The 22,972-nt window shown below is 44.4% G+C and overlaps 1 long non-coding RNA gene and 1 pseudogene across 1 annotated transcript; one reads left to right on the forward strand and one right to left on the reverse strand.

Annotated features, from left to right (window-relative positions):
- The first annotated feature begins 4,079 nt into the window (after positions 1-4,079).
- Positions 4,080-13,431, forward strand: LOC128592291 (uncharacterized). Its single transcript, XR_008381832.1, has 3 exons — positions 4,080-4,181; positions 9,562-9,704; positions 12,778-13,431. It is a non-coding gene; the product is annotated as an uncharacterized LOC128592291 (long non-coding RNA).
- A 1,452-nt stretch (positions 13,432-14,883) lies between these two features.
- On the reverse strand, positions 14,884-14,994 carry LOC128593018 (uncharacterized; annotated as a pseudogene).
- Between the last annotated feature and the right edge of the window lie 7,978 nt (positions 14,995-22,972).

Genomic DNA, 22,972 nt, shown 5'->3' on the forward strand with positions numbered 1-22,972 from the left:
GGGGGGGAGGGGGTGAGAGCAAACAGCAAGATTCAACCTCAAAGGGGTACCGATGGCTCAGAAACGCCTTTACTCAAGGAAATCATAGTCCAAAGAATCTACCCTGGCTCCGACACTCGCCATTGTTGTTTCAAAAGAACTGTGTAATTCTGGGGGCATTTGGCTGTAAGATACAGATCCCAAGAGAACCAAGCTACAGGTCTCAAGAGAGACAGATGTGTAATGTTGAATGTGAGGCTGGAAAGGGGGGAGGTAAAGAAGGGAATTTCATAGAGCAGAAATAAAGCAACTTCAAAAGAGAGAAGGTTCCAGGGCTCGCATGTGTTGGCACATGATAACTCCACGTCCACTCCAGATTAAAAGAACACCTGTGTTTTTTTTAACACCTGTTTTTTTTCGAGACCTACACCCCCCATTTTCTTGTGTATACGGGTGAGTATGCTTACACGTTCAGTGTGTGCAAAAGCACCAACTCTCCAACACGCTGGCCGTGGGTTCCCACAGGTCTTCCACTCTCAAAATCCCCCCCCCCAAATGTGGACCATCTCTCCTCAGTTTAGAGGGAAGAGTGCCTTCCCTCTGGTAAGTGTCCTCGGAGGGAAAGAAGAAAGGGGACTTGAGAGCCTTTGTAAGGGGGACAAAATCTCTAAGGAGACAAACACCAGGCTGGCTGGCAAGAAGTTAGTGAAACTGCTTCTGATCAGGGTAGCGAGCGCCCTAGGGACCATGTCCTGGGCCAGAGAACAGAAGGACAGTACAGCAGGATCCAGGGGCACCTTTGTCCCCCACCCAGCCCCTGCAGAGTAAAGTCCATCCTGATGTGGCACCCAGACACCGAAGAACACCTCTGTCGGGAGAAGACCACCTGTGACATTTTGCCTTCTCACCTTCAGGAGCTTAAAAAAAAAAAGAAAGAAAAAAGAGGGCTGCAAGGGAAGCTGCTCTCCTTTAATCCTATTTCTTTCCTTTTCTGTCATCCCCAGGGGATCTGTCTAGACCTAGTTCCTTGGAGAGGGGAATGTCCTATCCTAGGAAAGGAAGGGACCAAGGACCCAAACCTTAAGATTAAATAGGACAGCCCAAACCTGAAGCTGGACAGCTGTTTCTTCTGAGAAATTACAAACCATGTGGAAGATTAGGGGGGTGGGGTGGGTTCTGTGAGGGGAACTGGATGGAGGTGGAAGACTGAAGTAAATCAAATCCCAGGCTCCGAATTCCCAAATTTAAAGTTCCCTGCCTTTTAAACTTGTCTAGAAGGGCGGAGAGGGGCAGTGAGGGCGGCGAGGACCCTTCCTCTGGTCTTGTAAGTCTCTGGGGTGGCTGTGGCTTCAGCTCACAGTCCTCTTCCCTGGTCTTTCCAAGAGTTTCGGGACACGAACCAATACTGCTTCTTCTAACTGAAATAATGAACACAAACTCTTCCGTGTCCCCAGGCCAAGGCACTGTGAAAACAGAAGGCATCATTCTTTTTATAAAATAAAAATATTCACCATACCATTTTTTTTCCAACCTGAAAGCTGGGTTTCTTTTCATTTTTCTTTTTATCCTCTTCTTTCTTTCTCGTTTGCTTTCTACCTTAAATGTGCATTAATGAAAACTGTGTTGCTAGTTGAAGTGTGTTTAACCCGATGGAGCAAACCAGCCCGCAGCGGCCCGCCGCGTTCGCCGCCCCCAGCGCCACAGCCCTGGTGCGCCCGCCCTGCGGGGTCCGGTTCTCAAGTGCCTGGACCCCGTCAGTTCCACCTGTCCCAAGTCCCAGCCGTGAGACCAGAACAGGTGACTTTCTGTTTGGCGGCCCTGTGGTTCCCGACAGCCTCTGACAGGATGTCTAAACTGTTGCTGGCCCAAGAGAAAGAGGCCTCCTACAAGTTGGCGGAGCTGCCCTCGCTGCCCGCCCCCTCCCACCTCCCGCCTTCCCCTCTCCTCCAGAAATTCGTTTTCTTGGGGGGCAGTGCCATGGGTCCCCACGTTTTGTTGTGTTTCCTTCCATCTGGAAGAAGTGCCTCCTTGGAAAGTCGATGAGTGTGCAGGCTGTCTGGGTTTGCTTGTTTTATTATTGTCATTTTTTTGTTTCGGGTTTAAAAAAAAAAGCAGAGATCGAGCTGGAAGCTGGAAATTGGAAGATGGGTCGTGGAAAAGAAAGGCATGGACACGTATACCTCTTCTCCAATGTTTTTTAATTAATGCTAGAAAGGGCTAAGAACCGGTTTTCAATACATTACATGCAACAGGAAATTTTCCTTTCCTTGCGTTATAATTGAACCAGCCCCACAGTATCTTTGGAAGAAAGTTTGAATTCTTTATGGAGGTATTTCTTGGCCTATTGTCTTTGTGCAGTGAACTCTGCATCGCGCTATTCAGTCGCAACTTATATCCTCCTGTTGCCAGCAAGATTAATTTAATCATTGTAATGCAATTATTAATACTGTTTACCCAACGCTGGGTTTCAGGTTGGCTGTTAAGAAATTAAACTCTCGCTGGGTGACCAGAGCCAGGCAGGGGTTTCTTCATGTTGAAATGAAACAGTCCTCTTTACTTAGTCTCAGGGCTCCAGCTTTCGGCCACCGGCTCAATTAGCCAAAATGGAAACAATTTTCATTCATTGCAATAACTCACTGTTCTGGAGATCGCTTTCAAAATATACACTTTATTATTATACGCTGACCTCGGTGGCGTGGAGTGGAATAAAAGAAAGAGGCAGAGAGATCTATCTAGCCCCCTTGGGCTATAATTATTAGAAATTAATTGGGTTCAGGACCCTGGGTAGCCTAGCTAAATTAATAGCTTGTCTACTGGTTTAAATCCGAATTTTCAGTCTGCAGGAGAGAAAGGGAGAGTCACAGACATGAAATGCAGACTCAAGGGACGCCTGGGTTTACTTGCAAGACACTCATCTATTGAATAGTGTCCAGAATGCATTTGAGTGGGGGAGAGGGTGTCTGGAGTAGGAGGGGGCGGGGACGTTAAGAAAGAACCGAGTTAGATGGGCAGGGAGGTTACAAGTGAGCGCAAAGATCTCCATTTGATTTTATTCGATTTTTCTTGTCTGCATTGTTTTCGGGAGGGGTTGCATTTAGGGGTTAAAATAAAAAATAAAGATCCCATGTACTCAGAGCTGTCGTGCCAGAGTAAAAGTGAAGAGAGAGCCTTAGGCAAAAGGAAATTACTGCCAGCCCGCGTGACCTTTCAGGGAGGTAATCAATCAAGTGATCAGCAGGGATATTTATCATCGCTATATAGGACTACTTCGCCCTGCGCGGGCGGGGTGGAGGGAGGGAGGAAGCGAGAGGAGGACGGAGGCGGTCGCGCATACACGCACCAAAGTTTGAATAAACCCGGGGAGTCTCGAGGAAGAACACGCAGGCTGTTATAAACGTCAGACTGCCCGCTTCCTCTGACGCTCGCGGAGAAACGCACACTCGTGCACACACGCTGGGCCAGGCGTGCCCCGCAGACTTTACACCCTCCCGGGCTCGACCCTAGCGGGAGGTTCGCAGTGGAATGCGCGATGCGGGACGCCCCAGCCGGGACCCCTCAGCCGCCTCCTCTTCCCGCGAAATCCGCAAGCGCAGCGCCGGGGCCAGCCCGCTCCGCCGCGCGCGCGTTTTCTGCCCAGTGCCTTGTCTACCGCGTAAAACTCGCCGTTTTGGAAACCGATTTCGGTCGCAGACTTTTTAGCAAATCCTTAGGTTGTACAATCCTGCTCCCTCCCCCTGGTGCTTTCACACCTCACTTCCAAGTTGGGGTGTGCATGGGGGGCGGGGCTGGCTTTTAATAAGCCCGGCAAGGATAGTAAAGAGCCGACCTAAAACCTGGGTCTGCCCCCGCCCGGCTCCGGGCCATAATCGCCGTTTCCCTCGAGAGCAGGCCGAGCGGCTGACCAGCCCGGCTTGCCGGGGAGCGACCTCCCGCGGGCTTATGAAACGCGGGAGGGGCGACGCGCGCCGCCTCCCAGGTAGCGCGCCCGCGGGCACCAGCCGCGCCGCCCGCGCGCCCCCGCGCCCCGCCCCGCCCCGCCGGCGCGGCCTCCTCCCGCACCGCCCGGTCTGCGGCGCCCCCGCCTGGCCTCCCTGGCCGCGGCCGCCTCGGCGCGCCGGCCGCGAAGGCTCCCGCAGTGCACAGTAGCCGCCCCGAGCGCGGGAGGGAAGCAGCTGGGACGCGCCGGGGAAACGCGCGCGGCGGTGAGAAGGAACCCCCACCGGGAGGATTACGAGGCGGGCTGCTCCCCGCGCCGCTGCTACTGGTTTGGGATCAGGAGGAGCAGCTTCCGGGGGCACAAATCTCTGCCCTGAGGGAACCCGGGTTCCGGAAAGAAACCAGACTGCTAGTTAGTGTGCGATGCCTAGGGAAGTCTGGGAGTCTTTGGGGCCCTTCCCCTGAGCCAAGAACCCCCTGGGAGAGGCGTTCTCAAAGTTTCAGGTGCACGCGAATCGCCTGAGACGCCGCCGAGACTGGCCTGTCCCGACGTTCTCGCAGGTCCTGGGGGTGCTCCTGAGGGCGCTCCCAGGACCGAGGCATAATTATCACGTGAAACTGTATTAGAAACTATAAGTCCCTTGGTCTGGCCCCAACTAGACCTACTGAAACTAAAGTGGCATTTTAGCAGGTGACGCACTAGAACACTGAAGTTGGACAGGCACTGCTCTAGAATGCATCTGGCCAAGTTTTCTTTCCTGAGCCCCATTTCATAATCCTTTTTGCCCTGGTCACAGGAGAAGGTGGAGTCCACGAACCTACCCATTTACAAGCTTCTCCTACTCCGGGCCATTGCAACAGCTGGTTGCATCAATTGGCCAGGAGACTTAAATGCCAAACGCACCAGCGAGGCTTCCTGTATTCTTACTTTCCTGGCCCCTGGCCCCTCCCCACCCCACCCCGCTTCTCTCTCATTCCCCAGTATTCTGCTGCCAAGTATTATGAGAGCAAGCATGTACATCTCGCAAGATTATTGTGATGATTAAACAAAATATATACAAAGTGCCTAATAGTGTAGTGCCTGCCAACTAGTGGAAATTTAATAAATGAGGCTATTTAGAGCTCCAAGCTCCAGCATTCTGTAATTTGGTAAAATGATAAGGCTGTGTGTGTGTATGAGTGTGTGTGTGTGTGTCTCACGGTCTTGGACTCTGCCCTTCCATTTCCATCTGTAACGCAGTATTTTTTCTCTGGTAGGCAGACTGTCCCCTCAGATAGCTGAAGCCCCAGGACTTTGTTATGTATGAAACTGGCTGGTGCAGCCAGACCCCTGACACTGCAGTTTGAATGTGTATGTGTTGAGAGAAAGAGAATAGGGTTTAGGTATATATTTTTAAGGGATTCTCGTGACCAATCATCAGGAATGAACTCATCTCTTGATAACTCAGTTTAATATGAGTCAGCCTACACTCTACTTATCCTATAATACATGGAGGGCCCTGACTGTCTCCCTGACAGCCTACAGTGGGCCATGGTTAGGGCCCTGACCATCTCCCAGACAGCCTACAGTGGACCATGGTGAGGGCCCTGACCGTCTCCCTGACAGCCTACAGTGGGCCATGGTGAGGGCCACAGAGACTCAGTGGGGACCCATCACCCTTCCCCTGAAACTACAAGGCTGTCTGCACAGCACCTTCAAAGTCAGCCTGTGAAGATGTCTGATGTTTAGATATACCACATTCTCTCCTAGGGAGAAGCCACGGAGACTACCCGAAGAGAAAGTAGTTTTTGCTGTTGTTTTGTTTTTTGCAGTTTGTGTCCAGGGCTGTTTTTTTTATCATTATTATTATTAAATCATAGCTGTGTACAATAATGCAATTATGAGGTACAATGTGCTGGTTTTATATACAGTTTGAAATATTTTCACCGAATTGGTTAACATAGCCTTCATGGCATTTTCCTGGGTTTGAACCCACCACCTCCAGCATATGGGGCCAGCGCCCTACCCCTTTGAGCCACAGGAGCCACCCAAGAAAGTAGTTCTTAACAGGGTAAGTGCTCTTTCTTGTTCATTGTTTTTACATATGTTTTCGTTTGTTTAGTGTTTTTTACATTTTTATTTCCATAAATCTGGTTGTTGCCCTTACTTTCAGTACTTGAAAATATTGATTAAATCTACATGCCTGCCAGGAAACAAAAGATTTGTGAATATAAACAGTGTTTTAAAACTCTTTATTCAAGCAAATGATTATGGTTGATGTGAGAAAACATAAAGTGATTTAATTTGCTTAATGTATTTTTAAGCTTATAGTGGAGATTTTCTGCATCTTTTTAAAGCAGGAACTATAGGATCCGTGCTGAGACAGCTTATACACAAGACTGCCTTGTATCGAGATCCTCTATACTCAATAACTTAAATCCCTTGACTTGGTTTCAAGGCAGACCTGGCAACCCTCAACCTCTGCTATGGAGTGAAGTCCTGTGGGCATGACAGAGTATGGTACAGGTGCACCCTGCTTTAGGAAAAGCCACATCACAATGTGATTATTTGCTTTGTGCTATTTTATTACATAATGAGTTCCCTGGGACATTTAAAATATGATTTGACTCACAAAAATTTGATTCATACTCACTTTTTCCAGAAACATACCTGTCAAGGTAAAACCTCTACTTTTTCAAATGATGATACCTATCCCAAAGCAGATGTTTTATAAGTAGTCTGTTTTCAAAGATCAAGACAGGAAGCATAACATAGTGCTGGGATTAGGAAAGAACCAGTTTCTGTACAGAAAGTCAGTTGTACGTGGGAGAAGCTGGAAGCCTGATCCATTGAATTATCTACTAGGCCTCATGCAGATGTGCCAGAAGCCTGACATATGGCAGGATTTTGACTTCAAATGTTTTAGAAAATACATTGCTCTTGTTCTAGGTTTTAATAGCAAACTTTCCAAATCAACTCTATAAGCACTCTTGAAAAATATAGGAAATAATTTTCTGTTGCATAGAGAAACTGAAAAATAATTCTAAATTTGGGCTGGGTTTACACCCACTTAGAATAGTCTATTAGCAAAAATATCACCATCCAACACATACCCAGATTTGCTCTTAGCTGTCTGGCATTGAACTAGATCTCTGAAATTATGTACATTGGACTCCTTGGGACACCTGGCACCCTTGGGGACCCTAGGAGACAGTTTTACTTATACCTGTAGTGGGAGCTCTTATGCAGAGAAGCCAAGATAGTGAATTGTATGCTGATGCTTCTGTTTCTGCTGAGCTTTTCATAATGTTTGCATCCAAAATCTCTACAGAATGAACAATCATGCAGCTTTTTTCATTGAACTGAATGGGCCATCTGGTGCCTCTGGTGCTTCTCAGGTGGAGCGACTCGTGGGCAGGGAGCATGGGCTACTTAGCGAGTGCCATTTCTAATCCACCCTACACAGCACTCACTATCTGCTCCATCTTCCTAAAGCTCGGTTCTCAAAGTGGCTTTCTCATATCAGAATATTCACGATCTCTCCCTTATTTTAAAGATAAAGCCCCAAATTACTCCTTTCATTCGAATGTATTCAACAAAGGGGAAGCAGCAAGAGACATGGGGAAACACAAGGTGTGCATCTGAAGTGTCAAAAATTTTAATTTGGCCCTGCTATGGGATTCAAGAAGGGACTTTATGAGAAATAAGTTTGGAAAGATGGGTTGGGCTCAGGCCAGGGGAGGCTTGGAATGAATGAGAAAAATCTGGAGCTTTATCTTGAAGATAATGGAAGGAGCTTGAAGATTCTGAAGAGAGAAATGGCAGAATGGAGCCCTAGGAAGATAAAGCGGGCAGTGGTGTGTAGAGTGAATTACACTTCTTGATGTGTTCCATCTATCCATCTTTTGAAATACAAGACAGGTATCACCTCCTCCCGTCAACTGTTGATGTGATTCTTTCAACTGGACTCTGTTCTCATCACCTGTCTCGTGTGGCGCCTCTGCCTTCCATGTTGGTTTGTCTATACCTCTGAGCTCTCTTCATAGACTTAAAATTCCTTGAGGAGATATTTTTATTGACTATTCTTGTCCTCCAGTACTAAAGCCCATCTGGCTTAGAACTTGTGCTCTCTAAATGTAAGAATTATTGTTTTGAAACAATCTTAGAAAGTGTTCAGCCTCGGGGCGGTGCCTGTGGCTCAAAGGAGTAGGGTGCTGGCCCCATATATGGGAGGTGGTGGGTTCAAACACAGCCCCAGCCAAAAGAAAAGTGTTCAGCCATTACCTTTTCTTAATATTGCCTTTTCTTCAGTCTCTCAATTCTTTCTTTCTTGTTCTCTGCTTAGATATATGTTGAGTCTTCTTGTTCTATCTTTCATATTGCTTAGCTTTTTATTTTATTTTATTTTTTATTCAAACAGAGTCTCACTGTGTTGTCCTTGACAGAGTGCTGTGGCTTCACAGCTCAGAGCAACCTCAAACTCTTGGACTTAAGCAATTCTCTTTCCTCAGCCTCCAAAGTAGCTGGGGCTACAGGCACCCACCACACCTAGCTATTTTTTTGTTGTAGTTGTTGTTTAGCAGGTCCGGGCCGGGTTTGAACCCGCCAGCCCTGGTGTATGTGGCTGGCGCCCTAATCTCTGAGCTATGGGGGCCGAGCCTGCTCAGGCAAATTGTTTCCCCATATTTGAAAATTTTAAATTGTGAGTTCATGGTCAGCAAGACTTTATCTCTAGGAATCATGTTTAAAATTACTTGAGGATATATATATCCTTTCAGGGTAGTTTTATATTTGCTTTTTTTTTTTTTTTTTGATGCTTCAGTGTTATCGTTCATTTTTTCACTTATTTATCAGCCTGAAGTTTCCCAAACTATACAGGAAATATGATTAGAACCATGGACATAAGTGATAGTAAACCTGCTGAGAAGAATCGACAGAAAACACTTTTTTTAACCCACAGGCCAGATGAAATAGAAGCTTTCTTATTATCCCTTTCCCTCATGAGCTGATGATTTTTTTCTAGACCAACCTTGACTAATAATGTAGCTCTTTGAGACCCAGCTTTTATGCAAGGGTATCAGTTCTATCTTCCTAAGTTTCGTCTCCTGCCACCTCCACCAACCACAGGCTGCAGGGTTTTTATTCCCGTTTGTGTTATACCCCAGGGACTTTCCTTATGTTCCTACAAGCACATTTATTAGCTATTAAGTAGAATGCCTCTGTGACTTGTGCAGGGAGGGAATGCAGATGACTTAGTCCATAAAAATACAAGGTAGCCTAGACTTGAAAATACCCGTGGTGGCTTGCTTTTAGTAAATTTTGGTTTCAACCTTTTTGAATCCTTTTATTTTAAAGAAATCTGAGTCTTAAATCAAAGGCAAAATGGAATGTCACTTGTGAGTAGAGTCACAACAGTGTTTTCGCCTGTTATTGATCAGCCTAAAATCTTGCGTCCCACCTCCCTTCTCTGCCCTTCAAAATCATCATCCGCCCTCACATGTCTTCTTAGATCGAGCTTTCTCCAATGCTTTCTATAATTATTATAATAATAATAACAAAACAGTAACAACTATGTATTAAGAGTTTGCGCTATATTAAAGCACTATATTGACATTTTAAATCTGTTACCTTATTAAATATATGACATTTTTAACCTCATTTTACAGGTGAAGAAACCAATATTCCTAGAAGTTAAATGACTTTTCAAGGTGACCTCGTTGGTAGTGGGTTAAGCCACATGAAACCACCAATACCCACAAGAAACCACAGGAAGACAGTTTTGCATGGCTCAGCCTATCAAACAGTTAAGGTAGTAAATTAAGGTCTGATCAATTTCTCATTTCATGTGCTTCCCATTAGATAACACAGCCTCTCCACCACAATAATTATTCCTTCCTCCAGGCCAATGTTTTTCGATCTTTTTTGTCTCACAGCACACTTTATAGTTAAACTTCCATGGTACACTTAAATTATGCTGATCAAAAAAAAAAAAAAGAGCATACTTACTGCACTTTGAACTTCTTTCGAAAATAATATAATTAATGATCTTTATAAAAAAAGTTTGAGGCACACCTGAGACCCTCTCACAGCACACTGATTGCAAATCGCTGCTCAAGGCTATGACGGCACTGTTGTGCCACCTGACCTCCCTCACTCTCTCCATCTCACCTGTGGCTACAATGAGGCATGTGTCCCCGTCTCCTGGTAATTGTGAGCTCCTGGAGGCTGTGCCTCAGCTTTGTGTCCCCACCCCTTAGCACTGTACTTGGTACATCCTAAGTCTTCGATATATTTTGTCTTTAAATAAACTAACCTAGGTTATTCAAGTCTTGGTAAATATTTGTATGTAGTTGATGTGCTATGAGCTTTTCTCTTTCTCTTCATTTCCTTTTGTGGTGGTTTTAAAACATGGTCTCAAATTTTTTGACATTATTTCCATCAAGAAGGGGCGACTATCTGTCTGTCTTCCCTGTATCTGTGTGGGCTTGTGACTGCATCAACCAATAGTGATGTTATGGGACTTCCAAGGCTTGGCCATAAAAGCTCATGCGGCTTCTGCCTGGGTTTCCTGGGACGTTTGCTCCCTGCAGGTTCCCTCCACTACTCAGAGCCCAGCAGCTACACTGTGAGAAACCTGGTCTTCACGGAGAACTCACATGGGTGAGCTGACCAGCAGTCCCAGCTGAACCCAGTCTTTGATCTACCCCAACACGGGAACAGGCAGATGAGCAGAGAGTTCCCAGATGAATGTGATTCCCTCCTACTTGAGTAACCTCCAGAAATTTGAGTCTTCCCAGCTGAGGTCCGAGATACTGTGAGGAAAGACAAGCCACAGATTCCACGGGCATAACAGAACAATTATTGCTTTGCACTGCCGCATTGGGGCAGCATGCTGTGCAGCTATAAATAGGGGAAGGTGCTTTCATTTGGCTTGTCAGGTAGGAGCAGCGAGAGCCTGGTCAATTCTGAACCATGTAGAGTCTGGGCAAGTGGGGTAAGGGAGCTTCCTTCCCCCAGAGGTACAGGGCTGACATAGATGTTGCTCCCGTGTCTGGCATGAACGTGCACTCTCAGTAAACCTCAGCTTCTGCACATGTTGTTCTGAGGGTCTTACTGACCCTCTGTCCTGGCCCAAGCCTGAACCCAGCCTGGATGGCTGAGAACCGTGGCCTCCAAGTCATCATGGCCACCCCCTTTCACTGTGGCTGGACCTTGTCTTTGCATCCTCATGTTGACTCTAACGCTTGGACTTACCCGACAGTGGGAGAGCCATTCACTAGAACTGAGCTCGGCTGCTGCCCAGACATCCTCTGTCCATGGCCCTCAAAGACTGTTCCAGTCCAGGCTGCCAGCCAAGCTTTGCCTTCTCGGACTTGGCAACTTGGACTGTGACCCCTCCTTGATGGGGTACAGCTTTGTCTTCACTTATAGCCATCTTATAGTGTAAGTAACCCTTCTCCTTACCAGAACGTGTTAGCAAACAGCACACAAATGCATACAAATGCCTGCCACGTGGCTAGGCCGCCCTTTTCATGGCAGTGGGCCTTGCCAGATTGTCTAACAGCAGACACACCTGCACAGCTACAGACGCAGAATAAGCCGTGCGAGGCAGGAGCACTGAGAGCCCCAGAGCCCAGAGGCATCGGGAGCTCCTGGACCAACTGTGGCAGAGCTTCTGGCACCCAGCTCCAAGCACAGTTCATGTTGAGATGTGAGCAGGGACAGTCCAGTGTCTTGTCAGACCAGCCTAGGCTGTGGGAGGCTTTCTCCTCAGTGCCATGTGAACCATCCAGGCCTGGCCCTCTGGAACTCCCAGGGATCTGTAGACTGCCTAATATCTTTTAGTAAATCCTTTCTGGTTAAACCAGTCAAAGTGGATTATTTGTCTGAAATTAAGAACACTGAATTTACCATCTTCTAATACCGTGTGATTCTGTGAATCACTCTGAAAAGCCTAGAAGTGTAAGCTGTTTATTTAGTTTTGTTTGCAGGTCCTGACAGAAAGTAGGTACCATTAATGTTGGGGATGCATTTAATACCATCCAGTGGTAGCAGGAGATTAACAGGTTCAGTGCTGTTAGGTTAAAAACAACGACCAGCTAATCAGATGACATAGTCAAATAGTATCACTTGCAGTAAAAGCTGTTTTGTTTTATTTTTATTTATTTATTTTTTGAGACAGAGTCTCACTTTGTTGCCCTGGGTAGAGGGTGATGGTATCACAGCTCACAGCAACCTCAAACTTGGACTCAAGTGATCCTCTTGCCTCAGTCTCCCAAATTGCTGGAACTAAAAACTTATGATTTACCTTAAGAGTTTCATACGTATATCCCTTTTGAAATTTCTATTTGGGGGAAATATTTTATAAGAGATGTAATACATTTTACGGTAATTACGTATTTAATTTATGAATATCTATTTGGGATATGCATGGTGAAAATGTTTTTGCTGGTTAGAGTGCCTGATCAAAATGTTTTGAAACCACTGTTATGAATTCAAAGTATTCACTCTCAAAGAGACTTTAAAGAGCATCTAATCTGCCATAGTTGGTGAAATTTTTGATGAAAAAAATCTTTCTTCGAAGAACACTCCAATACCTAAAACAATGTGCTTTGGTAAAATCCTCCCTCAGTGTCTTCCCTGAAGGGTCTTGAGGAGCCCTGTTTGCAACCCACAGATCCAGAAGACCTCTCTCGTTTCAGTGACTAGGAAACAGAGGCCCAGAAAGGAGATGACCTAGTCAAGTTACATAACGACTGAACTGGGACACAACCCACCGTTCCTCAATCTCTTATTGGCCAAAAGTCTTTGTACCATATTTCATGTAAGTACTCAATTTAAAAAAGTTCAGTGATGCTTTCTAATTTGTGTTTCCTTTGCAGTTCTGAGACAAACGTGGATGCTTGCAAATCTGAGGCTGGGGAGTCTCTGAGAGACTGGAGGGAAAGAGTGGGGACTCCCTACTAACACCCCGACCTCCAGCACTTCCAAGCAACGCTGTTCATATGAAAACTTTTTAAAGTGAGTTCACTGTACATTCTGTTTTTGCTTTCTTGCCTGTTGGCTTCAGTCAAAAGAATCTGGACTGGAAGCCCAGCCAAACACTCTCATCGGATCCGATCTCAGCCACACTGTCATCGGAGGGAGACGTGGCATCACCCGAACATTCGCTCTCTTGTTCACACATGTGGACTCTGACCAGAGGAGGACTGAGCTGCAGTGGCTACAAGCAGATATCTCCCAACTTCATTGAGTTTGATGACAGTGGTAATAAAAATAGTCTTTTCCGTGACGAACACTACCCAGTAAGTCGGCAGCAAAAGGGATAGTTTTAAGAGTAACCCATGCATTAGCTCTTGTCAATGAGATTCCTTTTGGCAGTAATATATTCTGGGGATTAAGTTAAACCAAATGTTTGTAACAATGGAAATGTACTCGTGTTAACAGTTAGGATTATTGTACCAGGGAATATTTATTGCAGTTATGTTCAAATTAACCCTTTGGGACATTGTTTGATCATTTTCATCTCTTTTTGATAAATTTCACTCTAGATAAAAACCAATAATAAGCATGCTTTAACATTTTAAAAGTCTTCTTTTCTTTTAAATTGTCCATTTCTTTCCTGGAGGGGCTGCTCTCCCCTAGCTGGCACAGTGATGGTGGTGAGCTGGTAAGGCCCTGCTCAAAAAACTTCTGTAAATTCTCTGGCTACATTTGCCCTCATTTGGTGCTCCTAAATTTTAGACCTGGCATGGCTGGACACTACATGACATTTTTCCTTTATTACTCTCTGGTTTCACATCTGTTTTCTGCCACTTGTTTACATTGCAGTCATGCAGGTAAGAGGCCCAGTGTTGACTGGCCTATGAGCTCATCTCTCTCATCTCCCTACCTGAGGGAGCCGGTGCAGAAAGGCCCATCCACCTGCAGCCTCCTGAAAAACCAGCCTTCTGCTCACCTCAAAGGTCAGCCTAGAAATTCCTGCCGCAGAATTCAGTAAGCCCAGGAACTGGTGCTGTGTATCACAAAGGCACTCTGTTATTTTTAGGAATTTATTCTGAAATTGTTTTGACTCAATATTGTTGGTTGATACAAAGAAAATTATTTTTATCTCATTAGGCTATAAGAGACACCTCATTATGTTCTTAAGCTGAAAAATAGAAGAGACCAGTAGGGAATTTGCACTTGGAGTTGCTTTGCTGTTTTCTTTTGTCACTCTGGCTCCATATACACCAAGGTATCATTTATTTCTCTATAAGGAGGAGGGCAGAAGGACCCCATGAATAGCATCAGAACACCTGGGGCCTAGATGCCCTGAGAGGACCCTCGCAGAACCTAGCCTTGCTGGAGAGATCATCCTCCCTCTTCCAGGCCACCACACCCCAGCAAGCCCAGAGAGCCTCTGGAGGAACATTGGTAACGATGGAAATGTGTTCATGTAATGGCCAGGATTTCCATCCAGTTGACATTTGCTGTTGCTGGATCAAATTTACCCTTGTGGACACACTGGGAGATGAATGGGGGAGGAAACTCCCATTCATTTTCAAGTCACTGCAGGCTACCAGCCACCCAAGAGAGCAGTCCAATGGCCCCACACCTCTCAGCTACCACTAACCACTGGTGCTTCAGCGTGCACTGACTGCCCATCCTCTTGTTACATGGTGGATCTTAACCGTGGCTGTCGGTATTACATGAACCTGCAAAGCTCTTTACTGCACCAGCACTGACGTTCTGATCCAAACCAACTTCATGGGGATATTTGAGGATGAGGCATGAACATCCCTCATGTTAACAGCTCCCCCAGAGGATTCCTGCTTGCCTATTCAAGTACCTTCTTCCCAGTAAGTCTCCGACCTCACGGACATCTTTGATCCATCGGCCTAATTGCTTTTTCAACATTCTTGGGTTTTTTTTGTTTTTCTGTTTTTCCCCATAGGCCTTATTGCTTTTCAACATTCTCGTTTTTTTATTTTTTGTTTTTTGTTTTCCATTGTATGACCCATTTCAGTGCCAGCAGCCTATGGGTAGAGGCCAGGCAATGGTTCAGGGGCCAGTTTGCTCTGGCATGGGACCCAGAGGTACAGGCCTGTCAGAAATCCAATTTTTCAACATTCTCAGCTCCCTCATTTCCTGGTATCCAGATCCCTGTGGGCTGTAGTTATAATCGTATACAGGAGCTCGATCCCTCCCGCCTCTCACGCCCCTCTGCTAAAGCCCTGACACCGTTACACTCACTGTCCCAGCCTCTCTGTGCCTGGACCAGGTCTCCGAGTTCCTGGGAGAGGCACGTGGTCAACCACACCAACTTTCAGTTTCAAATCCGTAGCCACGAAGCTCAGCTGGACACAGACTGCGGCTCAGCAGTCCTCCATGCTTTCAGATGTCCTGCCCCCCAAATCCAGACCCCTCACCTCTCTCAGTTAATGATCTGGCTTCATCATTCATTGGAAAAATACAGAAATCAGAGGAGACTCCTCATCTTCCTAATTCCAAATCTGCAAAGCCACTCCATCTATCACCCCATCCTTTGCCATCTCCCCACTTGCTGTTTTTATAAAGTGTCCCTGCTTCTATCAAAGCTTGGCCCCCTGCTTGGTTTTGTGTCTCTCCTCCTATCTTTTGAGGGACTTCATTCCTCCCTTCATTGGGAAGTATTGCTAATTTATTCCTAGCAGTTTACAAACAAATATGTTCCAGTATCTTCCATCTTAAAACAAATTGTCCTTAACTGCACTGCTGCCTCAGCTGTCACACCACTCTCTGCTTCTCGTCACTTTGAAATTCTTTAAAAGAGTTGTGTCTAGTCACTTCCCCAGTGAAAACACAATTATCAAGGTGAGCCTTGTCTTCCAAATACCTTTTCCTTGATATCTAAAAGGAATTTGGGGCGGCGCCTGTGGCTCAAGGAGTAGGGCACGGGTCCCATATGCTGGAGGTGGGAGGTTCAAACCCAACCCTGGCCAAAAACCACAAAAAAAAAAAAAGGAATTTGGAGCTTAACACGTCCACAATCTCTGGTTTCTGCCCCCATGAAACAATCTGGCCCTTCCCTGGTTCTCCTGCTTCACTCAGGGCACCCTTATTCCCTGAGTTCCGGCTTTGCTTCTCTCTCACATCCTTTGTGTAATCCATCAAAACATTTTGGCTGTCCTTCCAAAATGTATCCCCACTCCACCCACCTCTCCATTTCCCATGCTCTGGACCAGTCCCCCGGGTTCGTCACCTGGACAGTCTCCTCTCATCTACCCTCATCTCATGAGATACATCTTCCTACAGTAACCCCAGGTGGCCGTGTAAAATCCCAGGTGCGATCAGATCATACCCAGAAGAAAAGCAGGATAAGTTCACACTTTCCTCCAGCCCTGTCTGGTCCTCAAACCTCATCTCAGATCACTCCTCCTCCCACTCCCACTTTTGCCCTGTCTGTCCCCAAGTCCCTCTTTGAAAAATCTCAAACCCTTTACTTCTGCTTGTGCTGAATGAATTCTTGCTCCCTGGGCCTTCTTATCTTGGCTCCAGAGTCACTTCCTCTCCCTGACCAGTCGTTCCAAAGTAATCACCATCCAAACCATAGATTTTGATTACATCACTCTGTCTTTTTTTCTTCATGGCACTGAAATGAAGTGATTTTAGTTGACGTTCCAAAAGTGAGTAAAGCTCCTCTTAAAGATATCCTCAGGGATGAGTGATCAGGAAAAGCCTCTGGGAGAGAAGAACTCTGAAGGAAGTGTGAGGACTCTCCCTGGTCTTTCAAGCACAGGCGTCACTGGCTTTCTCAAATGGCCTTGGGAGAGTTTTGCAATCTGCTGAGTAAAATTACTCTTTTATTACAGCTCCAGCTCTAACATCCAGGTCCTCTGACTAAGTCCCATGGTCCAGAGAATTTGGGGTGTTCTATGTTCCTCTGTCTCGCAAGAAAAACCAACTGAGGGGACTTTTTTCTTCTTTTGTGACAGTGTTTACCCTTTCGGTGTCTGATCCTTACCTCTCACAGTACAAAACGCCTTCCATGGTTAATTTAGGAAATAACTATTTTTCTGTTAAATTTTTATATTAAATAATATGATAAAACCAATTTTGTGATAGTATATCTGGAAAACACTAGGGACTCTACTACAAAACTCTTAGAAGTGATCAAGGAATACAGCAGCGTCTCAGGTTACAAAATCAACATTCATAAATTGGTAGCCTTTATATATACCAACAACAGTCAAGTTGACAAAACAGTTAAGGACTCTATCCCATTCACAGTAGTGCCAAAGAAGATGAAATATTTGGGAATTTATCTAACAAAGGACGTGAAAGATCTCTCTATAAAGAGAACTATGAAACTCTAAGAAAAGAAATAACTGAAAATATTAACAAATGGAAAAACATACCATGCTCATGGCTGGGAAGAATCAACATAGTTAAAATGTCTATACTACCCAAAGCAATATATAATTTCAATGCAATCCCTATTAAAGCTCCATTGTCATACTTTAAAGATCTGGAAAAAACAATACTTCATTTTATATGCAATCAGAAAAAACCTCGAATAGCCAAGACATTACTCAGAAATAAAAACAAAGCAGGAGGAATTACACTATCAGACCTCAGACCATACTACAAATCGATAGTGATCAAAACAGCATGGTATTGGCACAAAAACAGAGAGGTAGATGTCTGGAATAGAATACAGAATCAAGAGATGAATCCAGCTACTTACCGTATTTAATCTTTGACAAGCCAATTAAAAACATTCAGTGGGGAAAAGATTCCCTATTTAACAAATGGTGCTGGGTGAACTGACTGGCAACCTGTAAAAGACTGAAAGTGGACCCATAGCTTTCACCATTAACTAAGATAGACTCTCACTGGATCAAAGATTTAAACTTAAGACATGAAACTATAAAAATACTAGAGGAGAGTGCAGGGAAAACCCTTGAAGAAATCGGGATGGGTGAGTATTTTATGAGGAGGACCCCCAGGGCAATTGAAGCAGCTTCAAAAATACACTACTGGGACTTGATCAAACTAAAAAGCTTCTGCACAGCCAAGAACACAGTAAGTAAAGTAAGCAGACAACCCTCAGAATGGGAGAAGATATTTGCAGGTTATGTCTCCGACAAAGGTTTAATAACCAGAATCCACAGAGAACTCAAACGCATTAGCAAGAATAGAACAAGGGATCCCATTGCAGGCTGGGCAAGGGATTTGAAGAGAAACTTCTCTGAAGAAGACAGGCGTGCGGCCTTCAGACATATGAAAAAATGCTCATCATCTTTAATCATCAGAGAAATGCAAATCAAAACTGCTTTGAGATACCATCTAACTCCAGTGAGACTAGCCTATATCACAAAATCCCAAGACCAGAGATGTTGGCGCGGATGTGGAGAAAAGGAAACACTTTTGCACTGCTGGTGGGAATGCAAATTAATACATTCCTTTTGGAAAGAGATATGGAGAACACTTAGAGATCTAAAAATAGATCTGCCATTCAATCCTGTAATCCCTCTACTGGGCATATACCCAGAAGACCAAAAATCACGTCATAACAAAGATATTTGTACCAGAATGTTTATTGCAGCCCAATTCATAATTGCTAAGTCATGGAAGAAGCCCAGGTGCCCATCGATCCACAAATGGATTAATAAATTGTGGTATATGTACACCATGGAATATTATGCAGCCTTAAAGAAAGATGGAGACTTTACCTCTTTCATGTTTACACGGATGGAGCTGGAACATATTCTTCTTAGTAAAGTATCTCAAGAATGGAAGAGAAAGTACCCAATGTACTCAGCCCTACTATGAGACTAATTTAGGGTTTTCACATGAAAGCTATAACCCAGTTACAACCTAAGAATAGGGGGAAGAGGGAAAGGGAGGGGAGGGAGGGGGGAGGTGAGTAGAGGGAAGGGGATTGGTGGGATTACACCAGCGGTGCATCTTACAAGGGTATATGTGAAACTTGGTAAACGGTCTGTGAAGCTAGTGAATGATGCCCCATGATCATATCAATGTACACAGCTATGATTTAATAAAAAAAAAAAAAAAACAATTTTGCCTCCTTTTGGTTGACAACATCACTTCTGCTTTCAGAAGCTAATTATAAGATGCCCATTTTGAATTTTTTGACACCACTTATGGATGAGAAAAATATGTGGTAATTTTTCTTTACTGCTAATGGTCATTAACTAACACGTAACTTATAGAATAAAGTTCTCTTCCCTGCTACAATAATGGCTGTTTTGTTTTGACTTCAAAATTCTGGAATCTGTGTTCAGCCAATAGTAATTACTGCTCATTACAATAATGGTCACCATCAGCATGATCAGTCCCCTGGGGCACAAGTCAGGGCCTGAAGAAATGTGTTTTTATCTAGGCTGAAGGAGAATTTTACCTGAGGCCCAGGGCAGCCTCCCTGGGAGCCAATTTGATGACTGATACTGGCAACTGTTAATATATTGAATTTCTAAGCCAGAAATTTTGTTTTAACTGTTTTCTGAGTGAAACCATGTTCAAAGGAACCGGAAATTTTGACCTCATGTTGGACAGTTTTTATGGCTCCATGTATGAAATAGAAACAAAAAGAAACATGAATAAATGTTAGAAGTTTGTCAAGCAAAAAAGGCAGTATCGCAGCGACCCGCACTACAGAGATGTGGAGACCACTCCACTTCTCTATCTGGCATCCCTTCAGGGTAACTCGCAAGAGAATGGCTGGGAGAGGCGCACGTGATAGTTTACAGAATAAAACCATAAAATCACAGGATCAAAACGGATCTGAGGCCTGAGTCCCATTTTTAGCGTTAGAGTGAAGCTTTACTGTGTGCTAAGCACACAGGTGTGTTTGGAGTTCAGGGGCATGGGCCTAGGCTCTGTCCTTCAGGAGTCCCTGGTTGAGCAAGATGGTTGGTTAGGGTCCATTTCTCTCAGTAGGGTATGGAACTACACCCAGATAAAAAACGCATTTGCAGCAGCTTAACTAAATAGATTTATTTTCTTCCCAAATGTTAGCTGCAGAGGTAGGTGACTCAGAGCCAGGTCTGGCTCCAAACGTCTCTGTACTCCACTATCACGTACATGTGACTTTCCTCCACAAGCTTGTCACTTGAGGCAGCCAGGTAGCAGCTCTACCTCCAGTGATATGCGTGCTGCCAGGAAGGAAGGACGAGAAGGAACAAAGGGAAGAGAAGCCGCCTGAATCGGGAAAACAAAACCCTTCCCAGAAATCTCTAGCAGACGTTTATGTGTTCAGGCTACAACTGTGTGGCAAAGCCACCCCGTCTGCGAAGGATCATGCAGGGCAAGTATCTAAGCCACAAATATTGCCACTCCAAACAAGATAGGGACTCTGTTGTAAGAAAAACCAGGAGAATGGGTATGACTTAGCAACAAGCGCCATCTGCCATAGACTAGTAAGTACATTGACAATTACACGCAAATCTGATCTGTATTAAATTTTCACAGAAAAGCACAGGACTATCTACCTTCTGGTTAGGGGAGGCATCGGGGAGGGTCACTGAGGAAGTAACACTTGAACTGAATCCCAAACAAAAAATGAAATTGTCAAGGGAGACCAGAAATGGGCTGCTTTAGGTGAGGACTAAGAGGGGCAAGTGGGCATGGGAAAATGGTCGTTCATCGCAACATTCTTAGCTGCCAGTGGCAGAAACGCAGTTTGAACCAAAAAGTACAGAGGTTAAAGCTTCAGGCAGGGCTGGCTCCAGTTGGTGTCACCAGGATTCAATCTTTCCCCATCCTGGATCATGCAGTAGCCAGTGAGCAGCCCCCAGCGTATATCCCATCCTGCCGGCAGCCCCAGGAGCTCTACCGACATTCCGAGTATGATCTCCTTGGTTTTTTTTTTTTTTGTTTGTTTGTTTTTTATTAAACCATAGCTGTGTACACTAGTATGATCGTGGGGCACCATACACTTGGTTCATAGATCGTTTGACACATTTTCATCACACTAGTTAACATAGCTTTTGTAGCATTTTCTTAGTTATTTTGCTAAGACCTTTACATTCCACATTTACTAGGATTCACATATACCCTTGTAAGATGCACCGCAGGTGTAATCCCATTAATCCCCCTTCTACTCCCTCCCTCCCCTCCCTTTCCCCTTTCTCCCTATTCTTAGGTTATAACTGGGTTATAGCTTTCATGTGAAGGTCCTACATTAGTTTCATAATAAGGGTGAGTACATTGGGTACTTTTTCTTCCATTCTTGAGACACTTTACTAAGACGAATATGTTCCAGCTCCTTGGAACATCTTGGGCTGTTTCCCTGTGACCTGTCACCTTGCACAGCAAAGTGACATATGTTGATGAGATGAGAGTGGGTAAAAGGTGTAACTCACGCATGCTGATTTTGGTGAAAGTCAAGGAAGACTCTAAAATGACACTAGAATTCAGGCTTGGACATACGGGTGTGACATTTGGCACTCAACAAGCTGGTGACTCTACAGTGAGGACCAAGGTGGGAATGAGGGATGGACTGGGAAGGTTATAGGCAAAAATAATAACAAATCGCAGTAACCACACACCCTGGCAAGCCAAGGGAAAGGAACATCAGGCAACAGGAAACACAGATCTAGCATTTAGAACAAACTGCTGGGTTAGATTTTTCAAAACTGCAGTCCCATCTTCATTTACATGGGCAACTAAAAATGCATTTATTTGAATATGCAAAACACTCCGATTTTGAAAATTTTCTAAATGCGTCCTACCTCAACTGTCACTTTCCCATCTCTGATGTCTCCTTTCCTCTTTTTCTTAGGTAATTAAAGTCATCAAAGCATCAAAACAAAGAGTTGTATTAGAAACACTTTGAGGTGAATGGAGCCCACAGCCTTAGTGAAAAACAGCATCTAAATTTTTGAGCCCACATGAAGCCAACAAGCTGACTCTAAGTCCAGTTTAATTAATGTGAGCGTTTGTCTGACTCCAGAGTGTATGAATAAATCTTCAAAGCCAAATGATTATTTTAAAATATGAGTTGGCCAGTATAACATGAGGTAGCATACAAGCAGATTAAAATGGTATTTTCATTTTGAATGAGCACCATTTAAGATTGACAAATTTTAAACCAGCTTTTTCTTACACATACTTGGCTTTTCTTTTTTTTTTATTAAATCATAGCTGTGTACATTAATGCGATCATGGGGCACCATACACTGGTTTTATAGACCGTTTGACACATTTTCATCACAATGGTTAACACAGCCTTCCTGGCATTTTCTTAGTTATTGTGTTAAGATATTTGCATTCTATATTTACTAAGTTTCACATATACCCTTGTAAGATGCACCGCAGGTGTAATCCCACCAATCACCTTCCTCCTCTCCCTCTCCCCCTTTCCCCCATTCTTGGGTTATAACTGGGTTATAGCTTTCATGTGAAAGCCATAAATTAGTTTCATAGTAGGGCTGAGTACATTGGATACTTTTTCTTCCATTCTTGACATACTTTACTAAGAAGAATATGTTCCAGCTCCATCCACGTAAACATGAAAGAGGTAAAGTCTCCATCTTTCTTTCTTTTTTTCTTTTTTTACTGTTAAATCATAGCTGTGTACATTAGTGCAATCACCTGTACCCATTCTTCCATCTTTCTTTAAAGCTGCATAGTATTCCATGGTGTACATATACCACAATTTATTAATCCATTCATGGATCAATGGGCACTTGGGCTTTTCGCTTTTCTTTTAGTGGTGACTACTATAACAGAGATTTAGTGAGCTGGTTTCCAAAGAACAAGGATAATTTTTTTTTTAATATTCCCTAACTCTCATTAGTTGTATTAATCCCTGAAACTGAAAGGGATTGTTATTTTGACAATATCTCAGGACTTATATGTAGTTGTCCACACTTCAGTAATACCACAATAACATATTGATAAAAATATTACTAAAAATGGATAGAAATTTAATTTCTATGCATTTTAAGAATAACATGCATTCTTAAAACTAACATGCCTGTCTATAGCAGATGTCCAGTCAATAGCCATTTCTCCTCTTCTCCTTTCTCGTGGACCTTTGCTGTTTACAGGTTATTCTCCCCAAGCCTTCTCTGTCAGAGAGGTAGGCCC

Source organism: Nycticebus coucang, chromosome 8 (assembly GCF_027406575.1).
Source record: "Nycticebus coucang isolate mNycCou1 chromosome 8, mNycCou1.pri, whole genome shotgun sequence".
Taxonomy (NCBI): domain Eukaryota; kingdom Metazoa; phylum Chordata; class Mammalia; order Primates; family Lorisidae; genus Nycticebus; species Nycticebus coucang.